This window comes from Pseudophryne corroboree, chromosome 1, assembly GCF_028390025.1.
Source record: "Pseudophryne corroboree isolate aPseCor3 chromosome 1, aPseCor3.hap2, whole genome shotgun sequence".
Classification (NCBI taxonomy): Eukaryota; Metazoa; Chordata; class Amphibia; order Anura; family Myobatrachidae; genus Pseudophryne; species Pseudophryne corroboree.
Genome location: NC_086444.1, coordinates 635,682,590 through 635,697,034, shown reverse-complemented (window position 1 = coordinate 635,697,034; position 14,445 = coordinate 635,682,590). Strand labels below are relative to the sequence as shown.

At 42.8% G+C, this 14,445-nt stretch overlaps 1 pseudogene; it reads right to left on the bottom strand.

The window, feature by feature from the left end:
* Nucleotides 1-12,780: 12,780 nt before the first annotated feature.
* Nucleotides 12,781-12,899, bottom strand: LOC134949599 (5S ribosomal RNA; annotated as a pseudogene).
* Nucleotides 12,900-14,445: the final 1,546 nt, after the last annotated feature.

Below are 14,445 nucleotides of genomic sequence, written 5' to 3'. Positions count from 1 at the left end.
ACTATGTTGTGAGCCAGGAAACCTGTTTCTGCCAGGAACTACCACAGAGTGTGGAGGATTTACAATTTGCCGATGGTGTAGGTGCATTCTTTGCTTTCAGTGCTTTTTGGCCCTCCTTCTGGATGTTAATACTTTTTCACAGGTACATGCGTCTTTGGTGTGATGGCACTACTCAGCATTACTCTGTCATTTTCTCACTGCCTTCACACATTTGTAATTTAAGTGAAAAGATAATTATGTGGCACGTGGGGCATTAAAGATGGGGTCCACACTCCTGTACATGCTGCCCTGGAAATCAAACTAATTGATGTCTGGCCCTGTAAACATATACATTTGCTATTCTTAAATTCAGGAAGAGTTTAATTTGGGCTAAAGTGGTGGGATATGTAGATTGCATGAAAATAAGTATGCAAAGAATCTTGACAAATATTTTTTTCTTAGTGTTTTGCCTCTATTCCTAATGGTGAATATGAAAAACATGCTTGCTCTAAAATGATTCTAAAAGAAAGGCCCTTCTGATATCCATATTGAAGACGATTAATCTCAATACACAGTAAAAAAAAAACGTATTTATATATCCGTTCCCCATAATAGAACATTACCTTCTTTCAGTGGCCTGCCCTGGGTGCTGAAATATCAAGGTACAGCCTTCGGAATACAAAGCACCTGTCCTCTGTTCATGCAGAAAATAAATAGGAATATAATGATGAGACAACTGGAAACATTCTGATGTAATATGTTAGTAAAACCGATGACTCACCTGAAGCCAGGGTGTGAAAAAATCATGATTTAAAAAAAAAAGAAAAGAAATTCGAATTTTTATTTAAATCTGATTATTTTTTTTACTTAAATCAGTTTTTTTATTTAAATTGGCCTTCTATAAAATTGACCAAGTAAACAATTAAAAATAATAATACAAAGTTCTTTTGAAATACTGTAACTTTAATATATTTAATTTAAATGACCTGACAGTGTCACCACAAATTATTGCATGGCACAGCAAACTAGAAACTGCAAAAGGAAAGCAACAGCAATGATGTTAAAAGTTACTATAGTTGGCAATTGCCTTGCCTGATTTGTAAATCTGAATAAGCCTACACTTGAGGTTTATTGAACGCCTTAAAAAGAAATACAAGTTTTGCAGCTTTGTCAGTACCCAAGCGGTTTCTCAGTTTTGACTGCACCAAACCAAATGTTGAAAATATGATTTTTTTACTAAAGCTGATGATGCTGCAGCTGTTAGCGTTTGTTCTACTGCTACCATGATATTTTCATTACCAGCTACAGTTTCTGTACCAATGTGCATTTTCCACCAATCTATTGGTGCCACTGTTGACACAACATTGTGGTCAAACAAGAGGTCATTAAACAGGGTTGCTTTTGCTTGGAAATGGACTAGTGTTGGCAGAAGGGTATTTGAATGTGAATATTTTTCTTTATATATATATATACATATATATATATATATATATATATATATATATACACACACACACACACACACACACACATACTACATAATATGTCAATTAACAAAGTTAATTTTAACAATACATTCAACACCTTGATTTTTTATTTAAAAAAAAATGATGTGATTCAAATTAATGATTTACGGGGGGGGGGGGGGGGGGATATGAGATTTAAATCATGATTTAAATCAAGTTGATTTGAATAAGAACACCCTGCCTGAAACAGGCATCGCTTACATACTGGGTTTATGCCTTGGCATCTTTTACACTGTGATTAGGCCATTTATGTTTTAACTTGTAGGTGTGGAAGTCAGTATGTGGGAAAAGCTTCTTGCAAATTAAATAATACATTTATGACAAAATGTAAATGATATTAGAAATTGAAGATGAAATTGGCTTATAATCCTTTAACGTTTATGCTTTCACATTTTAAATATTCACAGAAATGTATACTAGTATACTAGTATAGAATGAATGTAATCATGGATTACATAATAGTAATGTTAGCACCTTAACAGAGCAACACTTGAATTGCTTCCTCAGACGCCATCTAATGGCAGTTGGCGCTCAACACACTTAATTTCCCCCCATAGAGGTGAGGAGCAGCATTAGTCTTTTATTATATAGGATTAATCAACTTTAGAGGAATAGTCGGTAATTCATAATCTTGATAGAAAATATGTAGACTGTTTTAATGAGGATGTAGTAATAATGATGACATCACAATGTCAAAAGTTATGATATCAATTATTGTCAAAATGTTTCTTAACAGGCAACAAATCTACATTCTCTGAATGTTAACGTGTGAAATGTCAGCAGTAGGGTCAGGCTGCGGGAGGGTTAGGGTTAGTTAGGCATTAGGGGCACATGACCACAATGCTGTCAGGAGCAGGTAAGTCACCTATGGGCCACATGTCGACAGTCAAACATCGTTATTTAATTACTGTCTACATGATAAATGTTGATATTATAACATATTGACATGATGAATTTTGACATTATGACTCTCGACAAATCAAACCCACCTCGTTTTAATGAAACAATTTTATTTAATCTGAAAAAATAATAAAATAAATTACTTGTGCAAAGTATTCCAATTATTTATTTTGTTGGTTGTACGTGTTTGTATTTATATAACGGTAAAGAGTATGGTACTCCAGCCAACATGCAATAAACAAATAGGGGCTATTTTAGAGTTGCATTCATCTATGCAACCACACAGCCACTGTCCCTACACTTGGTTTTATAGCCAACATCATTATTGGTGCTCACTTGTATCAGCCCTATCCTTGGTAAAGAAGAAGATCTGTCTGACAGCAGGCATATTTACGTGTACATGCAGGAGGGAGGAAGAAAGATTGTGAGATGATTATGTGGTATGTAGGGCATTGGTGGCCCCTGCCTGTCTGTGCATGTGTAGAACTTAACCATTGATGGCTAAGCCACTGTTTAGTTTCTAATGATGGTTTAAGCCATCTGTCATCACAGGTATAGCTATTGATGGCCCTCACTATACTATACCATAAACTTACTATTTTTATGGGGGATGTAGTTAATATACCAGCTGTCGGGAACCCCGGCGTTCAGGATCCCGACGCCGGAATCCTGACAGACGGTAAAATGCCGGTGGTCAGAATACTGACCGTCCCCCAGTATTCCCACTTGGGTGGTAGGTCCACACCACCACCAGAGAGAAAATAGAACCCGTGGCAAGCAAAGCTCGCCACAGACCCAGAAGCATGGTGAACTCGCGCTCGTTGCCGGTATTACGGCTTGCGGGATATCATACTGAACCCTTTTATGTTATATTGTTTCAAAAGGAAAAAATTTAATTAAGAAAATTGTGTTTTCATTAGATTTTCTTTACCAAAATGTCAATTTCTGATAATTTTTTGGAAAAAATCTAAGCCAGTTGAATGTTAAAAGCAGTAATTCTATGATGCTGTTATATTAAAAAACAAAATATACTGTAAACACAAAAATATGAACTATCAAAAAAATATACACAAGAGATAATGACTCGTATATATCAACAAACTGGACAATAATTAAGAGTATATAACAATACACGTATATGAAAATTACTGCTTGTGTGTTCCTTCTGTCTCACCATATTCACGAAAACACTTTTTGTGACCATCTCTTATCCACTTAGCTGGTGCTATCTTTTTCCTCTTGACCGTCTGTAGGTCAACTGACACATCCTGCCTGAACTTTGCCTACGTGAGAAAGCCTCATCAGTCACTAGAGAATATGTACATTACTCTGCATTACCTGTACTTGTGGCAAACGCACAAGATACAATCCGCAGACTTGCGTTTAACTCTGCATCAGCTCCATACTGTATAGTGGGACGTTTTATCAACAAAACAGAAACTTGATGAACTTGGGGTGAACTATTTACTGAGCATTTATTTATTAAAGATTAATGGGATGTGGGTCATTCCTGTCTTCTACTGGTCCTATTGACTTAATAACTTCTATATTCCTGTGTATAAATCAATACAATGGAATCTGTCAAACTATTTGTCAAACTATTTGTTTTGCTTCCCTGTAATAGTGATATTGTCATGTTACATATCCAACTGATACATACTTTCATTGGAACTTTCCTTTTAATAGCAAACAATGGCAAAGTAAATATTTTATTACGCACATGAGCCGCTGCCCAAGTCAGGGAAGGGAAGATGAGAGGAAATACTGCTTTACACAATGGGTGGTGGATTTACAAAATAGACTTCCTGTAAAGATGATATATTGGTAAGCACACACACAAATCTGTCTGGGATTAGCCAAAGGAAACCTCCAGAACATAGTTAAGATGTTCTTTGTTTTTTTAAGTAAATTGAGAGATTGGGTGTGAGTCCGTACTGATGTTATTCACGTGTGTGGTTCTTGGAAGTTTCCAAATCCCTAAGTATTCTCTAGCACGCTGAAGAAATTTGTCTGTGCAGACTGATTCCCAGCTGTGCGGTTTCCTTTTATAACCTAGTAAATATCCCATTGTCAGTAGACACTGTTCTTGGAGCAAGGTCAAACATAAGACATACACACACACACACACACATATATATATACACACATATATATATATATATACACTAAAAAATAGAATATATACTTTCTCTGACGTCCTAGTGGATGCTGGGAACTCCGTAAGGACCATGGGGAATAGCGGGCTCCGAAGGAGGCTGGGCACTCTAGAAAGATCTTAGACTACCTGGTGTGCACTGGCTCCTCCCACTATGACCCTCCTCCAAGCCTCAGTTAGATTTGGTGCCCGGCCGAGGTTGGATGCACACTAGGGGCTCTCCTGAGCTCTTAGAAAGAAATAGACTTAGGTTTTTTTTATTTTCAGTGAGACCTGCTGGCAACAGGCTCACTGCAGCGAGGGACTAAGGGGAGAAGAAGCGAACTCGCCTGCTTGCAGCCGGATTGGGCTTCTTAGGCTACTGGACACCATTAGCTCCAGAGGGATCGACCGCAGGCCCAGTCCTTGGTGTTCGGTCCCGGAGCCGCGCCGCCGTCCCCCTTACAGAGCCAGAAGCAAGAAGATGGTCCGGAAAATCGGCGGCATGAAGACTCAGTCTTCACCAAGGTAGCGCACAGCACTGCAGCTGTGCGCCATTGCTCCTCTCACACACTTCACACTCCGGTCACTGATGGTGCAGGGCGCTGGGGGGGGGGGCGCCCTGAGGCAGCAATAAAAACACCTTGGCTGGCAAAAATACCTCAATATATAGCCCCAGGGGCTATATATGAGGTAAATACCCCTGCCAGATTCCATAAAAAAGCGGGAGAATAGGCCGCGGAAAAGGGGCGGAGCTATCTCCCTCAAGCACACTGGCGCCATTTTCCCTCACAGCTCCGTTGGAGGGAAGCTCCCTAGCTCTCCCCTGCAGTTTACAACACAGAAAAGGGTTAAAAAAGAGAGGGGGGGCATTTAATTTAGGCGCAGTATACATTATATAAAAAAAGCAGCTATAGGGGACATAACTCAGTTAGTCCCTGCATTATATAGCGCTCTGGTGTGTGCTGGCATACTCTCACTCTGTCCCCCCAAAGGGCTTTTGTGGGTCCTGTCCTCGTTTAGAGCATTCCCTGTGTGTCTGCGGTGTGTCGGTACGGCTGTGTCGACATGTTGAATGAGGAGGCTTATATGGTGATGGAGCAGAGGCCGATATATGTGATGTAGCCCCCTGTGGGGCCGACACCAGAGTGGATGGATAGGTAAAAGGTATTAACCGACAGTGTCAACTCCTTACATAAAAGGATGGAAGACGTAACAGCTGTGGGTCAGCCGGCTTCTCAGCCCGCGCCTGCCCAGGCGTCTCAAAGGCCATCAGGGGCTCAAAAACGCCCGCTCTCTCAGATGGCAGACACAGATGTCGACACGGAGTCTGACTCCAGTGTCGACAAGGTTGAGACATATACACAATCCACTATGAACATCCGTGACTTGATCCCGGCAATAAAAAATGTGTTACACATTTCTGACATTAACCCAAGCACCTCTATAAATGGGTTTTTAGGTTTGGGGAGAAAAAACAGGCAGTGTTTTGTTCCCCCATCAGATGAATAAATGAAGTGTGTGAAAAGCGTGGGTTCCCCCGTTTAGAAATTGGTAATTTCTAAAAAAGTTACTGATGGCGTACCCTTTCCCGCCAGGAGGATAAGTTACGCTGGGAGATATCCCCTAGGGTGGATAAGGCGCTCACACGGTTGTCAAAAAAGGTGGCACTGCCGTTTTAGGAACGGCCACTTTGAAGGTACCTGTTGATAAAAGACAGGAGGATATCCTGAAGTCTGTATTTACACACTCAGGTACTAGACGGAGACCTGCAGATCGTGCTGCTGCAGCGTGGTCGGTGACCCTGTCAAACATGAGAACATATTAAAGACGTCGTCTTATATATGAGGGATGCACAGAGGGATATTTTGCCGGCTGGCATCCAAAATGAATGTAAGGTCCATTCTGTCAGGAGGGTATTAGAGACCTGTCACGGGACAGGTGATGCTGACTTTAAAAGGATTCTGCCTTATAAGGGTGAGGAATTATTTGGGGATGGTCTCTGGGACCTCGTATCCACAGCCACAGCTGGGAAGAAATATTTTTACCTCAGGTTTCCTCACAGACTAAGAAAGCACTGTATCAGGTACAGTCCTTTCGGCTTCAGAAAAGCAAGCGGGTCAAAGGCGTTTCCCTTCTGTACAGAGACAAGGGAAGAGGGAAAAAGCTGCACCAGTCAGCCTGCTCCCAGATTCAAAATTCTTCTCTCGCTTCCTCTGAGCCCACAGCATGACGCGGGGGCTCCACAGGTGTAGCCAGGTACGGTGGGGGGCCGTCTAAAACATTTCAGAGATAAGTGGGCTCGCTCACAGGTGGATCCCTGTTTCTTTCAAGAAGTATGTCAGGGGTACAAGCTGGAATTCGAGATATCTCCCCCCAGCCGTTTCCTAGATTATGGCTTGCCGACAACTCCCTCAGGCATGGAGGCTGTACTAAAGGCAATTAATAAGCAGTATTCCCAACAGGTAATACTCAAGTGCCCCTACTTCAACAAGGACGGGGTTACTATTTTACACGGGTTGGGGTACCGAAACCGCATGGTTCGGTGTGACCCATTTATATTAAAATCCTTGAACACATACATAAAAAAATTCAAGTTCAAGATGGAATCGCTCGGGGGGGTTATTGCAAGCCTGGACGAGGGGGATTACATGGTATCCCAGGACATCAAGGATGCTTACCTGCATGTCCCCATTTACCATCCTCGCCAGAAGTACCTCAGATTTGTGGTACAGGATTACCATTACCAAGTCCAGACAGGACTGTACAAGGCACCGAGGGTGTTTACCGGGGTAATGGCCGAAATGATGATACTCCTTCGAAAAGGGAGTTTTTAATTATCCCGTACTTGGACAATCTCCTTATAAGGGCGAGGTCCAAGGAGCAGTTGCTAGTCGGGGTAGCACTATTTTGGAAAGTGCTACAACAGCAGAGTTGGATTCTAAACAGTCCAAAGTCACAGCTGGTTCCTATGACACGTTTACTGTTCCTGGGGATGGTTCTGGACACAGACCAGAAATAAGTGTTTCTCCGGGAGGAGAAAGCCAAGGAGCTGTCATCTCTAGTCAGAGACCTCCTGAAGCCAAAACAGGTATCGGTGCATCATTGCACGCGAATCCTGGGAATAAGGGTAGCTTCCTACGAAGCAATCCCATTCGGCAGGTTCCATGCAAGAATTTTTCAATGGGACCTGTTGGACAAGTGGTCCGGATCGCATCTTCAAATGCATCGGCTGATAACCCTGTCTCCAAGGACCAGGGTATCTCTACAATGGTGGCTGCAGAGTGCCCATCTTAAGGAGGGCCGCAGGTTCGACATACTGGACTAGGTCCTAGTGACCATGGAGGCCAGCCTTTGAGGCTGGGGGCAGTAACACAGGGAAGAAAATTCCAAGGACTTTGGTCAAGTCAGGTGACTTCTCTACACAGGCAAGACCTCTGCTTCAAAACCAGCCGGTACTGATCCAATCAGACAACATCACGGCGGTCGCCCATGTAAACCAACAGGGCGATACAAGAAGCAGGATGGCGATGGCAAAAGCCACAAGGATTCTCCGATGGGCGGAAAATCATGTGTTAGCACTGTCAACAGTGTTCATTCCCGGAGTGGACAACTGGGAAGCTGATCTTCTCAGCAGACACGACCTCCACCCGGGAGAGTGGGGACTTCATCCAGAAGTCTTCCAAAGGATTGTACACCTTTGGGAAAGGCCACAGGTGGACATGATGGCGTCCCGCCTCAACAAAAAGCTATAAAAGATATTGCGCCAGGTCAAGGGACCCTCAGGCGATAGTTGTGGACGCTCTGGTAACACCGTGGGTGTACCAGTCGTTTTATGTGTTCCCTCCTCTGCCCCTCATACCAAAGGTATTGAGAATAATAATAAGAAGGCGAGGAGTAAGAACGATACTCGTGGTTCCCGATTGGCCAAGAAGAGCTTGGTACCCAGAACTTTAAAAAATTATATCAGAGGACCCATGGCCTCTGTCGCTCAGACAGGACCTGCGGCAGCAGGGGCCCTGTCTGTTCCAAAACTTACCGCGGCTGCGTTTGACGGCATGGCGGTTGAACGCCGGATCCTGAAGGAAAAGGGCATTCCGGAGGAAGTCATTCCTACGCTTATTAAAGCTAGGAAAGAGTTTACAGCAAATCATTATCACCGCATATGGCGGAAGTATGTTGCATGGTGTGAGGCCGTAAAGGCCCCAACAGAGGAATTTCAACTAGGTCGATTTCTGCATTTCCTGCAAGCAGGAGTGAATATGGGCCTAAAACTGGGCTCCATTCAGGTACAGATCTCGGCTCTGTCGATTTTCTTTCAAAAAGAACTAGCTTCAGTACCTGAAGTTCAGACTTTTGTAAAGGGAGTGCTGCATATTCAGCCCCCATTTGTGCCCCCTGTGGCACCTTGGGATCTCAACGTGGTGTTGAGTTTCTTAAAATCACATTGGTTTGAACCACTAAAAACCGTGGATCTGAAATATCTCACGTGGAAGGTGGTCATTGGCGGCTTTGTCCTGTAAAAGCCCTTATCTGATTTTCCATATGGATAGGGCAGAATTGAGGACTCGTCCCCAGTTTCTCCCTAAGGTGGTGTCAGCGTTTCACCTGAACCATCCTATTGTGGTGCCTGCGGCTACTAGGGACTTGGAGGGCTCCAAGTTGTTACACGTGGTCAGGGCCCTGAAAATATATGTTTCCAGGACGGCTGGAGTCAGAAAATCTGACTCGCTGTTTATCCTATATGCACACAACAAGCTGGGTGCTCCTGCTTCTACGCAGACTATTGCTCGTTGGATTTGTAGTACAATTCAGCTTGCACATTCTGTGGCAGGCCTGCCACAGCCAAAATCTGTCAATGCCCATTCCACAAGGAAGGTGGGCTCATCTTGGGCGGCTGCCCGAGGGGTCTCGGCTTTACAACTTTGCCGAGCTGCTACTTGGTCAGGGGCAAACACGTTTGCAAAATTCTATAAATTTGATACCCTGGCTGAGGAGGACCTGGAGTTCTCTCATTCGGTGTTGCAGAGTCATCCGCACTCTCCCGCCCGTTTGGGAGCTTTGGTATAATCCCCATGGTCCTTACGGAGTTCCCAGCATCCACTAGGACGTCAGAGAAAATAAGAATTTACTCACCGGTAATTCTATTTCTCGTAGTCCGTAGTGGATGCTGGGCGCCCGTCCCAAGTGCGGTGTATCTGCAATACTTGTACGTAGTTATTGTTAACTAAATCGGGTTATTGTTGAGCCATCTGTTGAGAGGCTCGGTTGTTTCATACTGTTAACTGGGTTTCATATCACAAGTTATACGGTGTGATTGGTGTGGCTGGTATGAGTCTTACCCGGGATTCAAAATCCTTCCTTATTGTGTACGCTCGTCCGGGCACGGTGTCCTAACTGAGGCTTGGAGGAGGGTCATAGTGGGAGGAGCCAGTGCACACCAGGTAGTCTAAGATCTTTCTAGAGTGCCCAGCCTCCTTCGGAGCCCGCTATTCCCCATGGTCCTTACGGAGTTCCCAGCATCCACTACGGACTACGAGAAATAGAATTACCGGTGAGTAAATTCTTATTATTTTAAGGCGCACTGAGATAACATGCTTGTGATGAAAGTTTGAACTTGCATATTTAGGTTATGATGGTAAAAAACCGAGGTTAACTTATTTTCTCTTCTCATTTATTATATTGGAAAAGCAGAGTAATATTTCTGTGGTGATGTTTGTTATTTATATTAGTGTTCTGGTCACAGACATTACATAGTATAGGAATGCAGACACTGGATATCATACAGTCCATTCTGGGCTCATCCTCTGCTAACATCATATTTATACCTATTCCCACTAGAGTCATTTTACTTTCTCACTCCGCTGTACACGTATAACATAGTGACTGTAAAATTGTTATATTCATTACTTAAAAATCTTTAGCTGTAATAAGTGTATTAGAATATAGTTTGTAATGTAATGCGCTACCTTCTGTGCATTATACTGCCAATGACCTTCCCACATGGTAACTTCAAAGCATCACACTGCTGTAGCAGGAAAAGTATTTTACTGTTCCTCAGAAAAACAGACTCTCTCGCTCTTCACATGCGGTAAGGCTGTGCTTATCCAGGAACTATACAAATGATCTTGCCATCATTTTAAAACTCCGTTTGCCTGGTAAATGAAAGCAAATGCAGAGTGTACTTGGTGATAGATATAAAGCATGATGCTATGTTGTATGCTAAGCAACTGCTAAATTGTGCTAATGCCGCAGGGAAGGTTTGGTGTAAATAGACGGCTCCTTCCAGCTTCTGCAATCTGCTGCTACATGCCAAGCGGAAGCCAACAGATCACTTGCGTGAGCCCAGGATAGGTGGCAATTTCATGCAGCCATGACCAGTATAGATGCATTGAAAGACAAAGACACTGGCCTCGGTACTCCTCGAAAGCGCTCTCTGAGCCCCTTCCTCACCCTCAAATGGGCGCAGCATGTCAACCATACTGTGGCTTAGGTGGGACAGTAACGAGGTCACAGACACAGATCGGCACAAACCCAGTACAGATCCAGCAAACCTTCTGTAGACATTTTCTATCCACACTAAGGGCCCAATTCAGACCTGATCGCAGCAGCAACATTTTCTCTAATTGGCCAAACCATGTGTACTGTAGGTTGGGCAGATATAACATGTGCAGAGACAGATCAGAAATAATATATTGGTATAATGTGAGCTACAGTACAATAGACGTATAGAGGGAGATAAATTCCTGCCAGTGCATGTATAATGGATTGCTTTCCTGCAGCAAAGCTAAATAAATAAACCACACCATCCACGTGGTAATATAAACAGTAGTCAATGGTAATTCTCCTTAAATACTCCCAACTACAAAAATTGTAAGGACATATGAATCAGTGGCTATAACAGTCATAAGAAAGTGTCTCATTTAAGAGTGTGGCTAGATATAGAGAGGCATAATCAGACGCTGTAATTACACCCTGCCTCTGCTGTCTGTGTGCCGAGGCAGTGAACAGATGTGAGCAGTGCTGAATGGAAGCAGAGAAACACACTTCTATTTTCAGGAATTCATAGTGCTACTTCAATTGTATGTGTTTTTTTACTTTCCTAGAAAAAGTTAAGAGTAGCAAAATTGGTGGATTGCTATGCACGAGGTGGGGCTGTTAATTAACGAGACTGTACTTGTAAAAAATAAACCATACTGCTTGAGTGGCACAAAAGATTTAGTGACGGTCGCTAGGAGGTCGAAGATGATGAATGTCCCAGAAGTCCTTGCATGTAAAAAGTAAATGAAAATGTGGAAAAAAATTGAGAAAATTGTTCGAATTGACCTTTGACTCAGCAGCTGAATGATAGCAGAAATAGTACACTTGGAAAAAGGTTTGTTTAGTGCCGCACTATTCTGTTTGGCCCTTGAAAACCAACAATAAATATGTATGTAGAAGATCCCTAAAGCGGGTATCAAAAGGTCTCTATGGCTGGTGGTGCTCCCAGAGTCAGTAGTGCATATCTCTATGAAGGAAGAGAAAAAGAAAGACTCTATGTTGGGGCGCTTAAATTTGTTCCAAATTGTCTGTACAAATTTGCTTTCAATTTTCTTTCTGCTCAGCAGTGAGAAGCCTTGGAACCATCTTAGCACAAACTTTTGTCACGTTAAGACCTTGATGCACAACTTGCCTAACAGTTTCTTTGTGAATGCTTGCTATTTCTGCTATCAGTATGAAGGAAGAGAAAAAGAGACTCTATGTTGGGGCACTCTTAATATGATAAAAATTAATTCAAACTTAACTTTTAATAGAGTAAAAATTTTAAGATTTGTACACAGAAAAACACACAAAGAAAAAGATTTTGCAATTTCACCTCCACATCAAATATCATAAATTGTTGATCAGATGAGAGTGAATGCACTCAAAGAACTCCATTATTCTCAATAGAAATTTACTAAAGTACACCTCAGGTGAAAATATCAAAATTAGAATGTTAATGGATATCGGGAAAGTATAACAATTGAGATATTTGTGGATATCCAAAAAGAGTAAAAGTAAAAACAGTGGCACAAGTCAAAAATAATTCAGACTTTAGTATGTGTCCAGTGTGAGGTGCCTACTGCTAAATGATCTCCTGGTATAAACTTTTTGCTGCGTATAGATCTGAGATCAATATATAACACAACCTAAGTAGACAAAAGAAATGGAAGCATCAGAGGTTGCTCCAACACTTCTGCTTTTTGCATTTGATAGGGAGTGTTATTACTGCACCCAATATTCCCTAGTAGTCTCTCATCTAGGTACTGATTGGGCTTCTCACTGCTTAGCTTCCAAGATCAAACGAGATTGGGCGTGACCAGTGAGATATGGCAGTAAATGCCCAATTATTGCAAATGAGAGAGTGTGTGGTTAATGACAAATACCGAAAATAGAAGTACTTCTGCTGTCCAGTGGACGTACACAAGTTCTCTGTTACTGTAGCATTGCAGAGAGGTAAGTTACTGGCATTTGGATGAGAGAGTACTAAAATAAAGTTGATGCATGAAAGAATAGGTTTGAGGTCCGCCTTCTGCTGTCCACTGTCAAATAATTATAGCGGACAGAGGATGAGAGAGGCGGGTTGCCTTTGCCTATTGAAATGAGAAAATAAAATAGTTGGTGAAACTCACAAATGGCGATATATCAAGTATCAATTATCCAATTAGCAGTGAGTGCAAAGTACTCCAAAATCACCATGTAGTTTCTGCTTAGTAATAAATAGCAATTTTGCATATTGGAGTAAATGGTTTTACATAATAATATGCAGAAGCACATAGAAGAAATTATATATAGGTCACAAATCCAGCAATGAATATGTAGATAAATGGTGTTTGTGCACTTGCTGAGAAAAATATTTGTGTATAAGTCAAATAGTCAGCAGTAATTTCTTAGATTTTACTTTGCAGTGCTGATGGTATGGGTTCAGTTTAACAGTTACCTCAGGCACCCGATGCAGCGGCAGCCATTTTCCAGTCAGGGCCGCCTCCTCACTGTAACAGCACCAACAGAATGGGTGATGGAGACTCACTGTTATTGACTACAGCAACACCCTCATCAGTCTGGCGCTCTATACAGCTGCGTATCCAGCAGAGTGGTCGTGCCAGCCCTGGATACAAGTTACTTCAGTAAGTTTGTTGTTTGCTAGTTAGCTGAGGGCCTAATGCAGCATGGGTTGTAGTTGTGCAAAAATGTTCACAACTACAACCCTTTACACTAGCAGGTGACACCCAGCACAGGGCAAATCCGCCCCGCATGCCGGGCCCTCAGCAGCGAAGCGCTCACATGATAAGGGTACCGCCATTTTTCGAGTTGCAGCGGCTGCATGTGACGTCATGCAGCCGCTGCATCTTGCCCTGATAACGGTCCAGACATGCCTGCGTTGTCCGGACCACGCCACGATTCCCACTCCCATCCTGCGAACGCCTCTGTCAATCAGGCAAAGGCGTTCGCATATGTGAGATGCTGTCACATCACATTGTGTACACGCACAGTGTGGCTTCTGCCATGCACACACTGTAAAAGGTCTTCAGCATGCAAACGCATCGCAGATGCATTCCATGCTGAATCGGACCCTAAATTTGCTGTTTTTAATTTACCACAAACTATGACTGAGACTAAGATTGATTTTAAAATGATATGGAGTGAGCTACTGGAGGGACACAAGTGGGGTGAGCTGGAGAGATGCAGGAAGATGATGCTGAAGAGACGCAGGGGGATAACGCTGAAGAGAAGTGAGGTGGGGGGATGTTGGAGAGACACAAGGGGGTGACACTGGTGAGCTGCAAGGGGGGGTTGACACTAGAGATGTGCACTTGAAATTTTTCGGGTTTTGTGTTTTGGTTTTGGGTTCGGTTCCGCGGCCGTGTTTTGGGTTCAACCGCGTTT